Below are 580 nucleotides of genomic sequence, written 5' to 3'. Positions count from 1 at the left end.
ATGCATGCGTGTAGATAGATAAATATAAATAGAAACAAAAGAAATAATAAAAAAAAAACAAAAAAAAGTTTTTGTACGAAGACAAACAAACATACATATATATAAACGCAGTAGAGATAAGGCAAAAGAGAAGACAGCAGCTGCAGCAGCAGCCAGCAGCAGTTGCTGCTGCTGCTGCTGCAGTAGCATTCAGCAGCAGCAGCAACAGGAGCCTGCAGTAGCAGCAAGATTCACTAGCAGCAGCAGCAGCAGCAACTAAGCAGAGAAAACGACGACGAGAAGAAATATATAAATGTTATATTTGCATGCATATAAACAAAACAATAAAAAGAAAAACAATAAAAAGAAAAAAAAAAAAAAAAAGACAGACTTGGCCTCAGCGAAGGAAGACGATGAAGGAGATGCGGGATAAGAGCTGCACACAAAAAACAAATGAAACTGCTGCTGCTGCTGCTGCTGCTGGTGTTGCTGCTGCTGCTGCTCTTGCTGCAGCTACTGCTGTTGCTGCTGCTGCTGCTGGTGTTGCTGCTGCTGCTGCTCTTGCTGCAGCTACTCCTGCTGCTGCTGCTGCTGAATTTGT

General features: G+C 42.4%; 1 protein-coding gene across 1 annotated transcript in view; it reads right to left on the bottom strand.

Moving 5' to 3' along the window:
• The window catches only part of EMH_0046150 (uncharacterized protein), a gene marked incomplete at both ends in the record, with an annotated part of 4,963 nt that overhangs the window by 1,578 nt on the left and 2,805 nt on the right, over positions 1-580 (bottom strand). The gene's annotated exons all lie outside the window — the stretch shown is intronic.

This window comes from Eimeria mitis, genomic scaffold (assembly GCF_000499745.2).
Source record: "Eimeria mitis Houghton genomic scaffold, Emh_scaff1939, whole genome shotgun sequence".
Taxonomy (NCBI): domain Eukaryota; phylum Apicomplexa; class Conoidasida; order Eucoccidiorida; family Eimeriidae; genus Eimeria; species Eimeria mitis.
The sequence above is the reverse complement of the archived record's forward strand: the minus strand, read 5'-3'. Positions and strand labels throughout refer to the sequence as shown.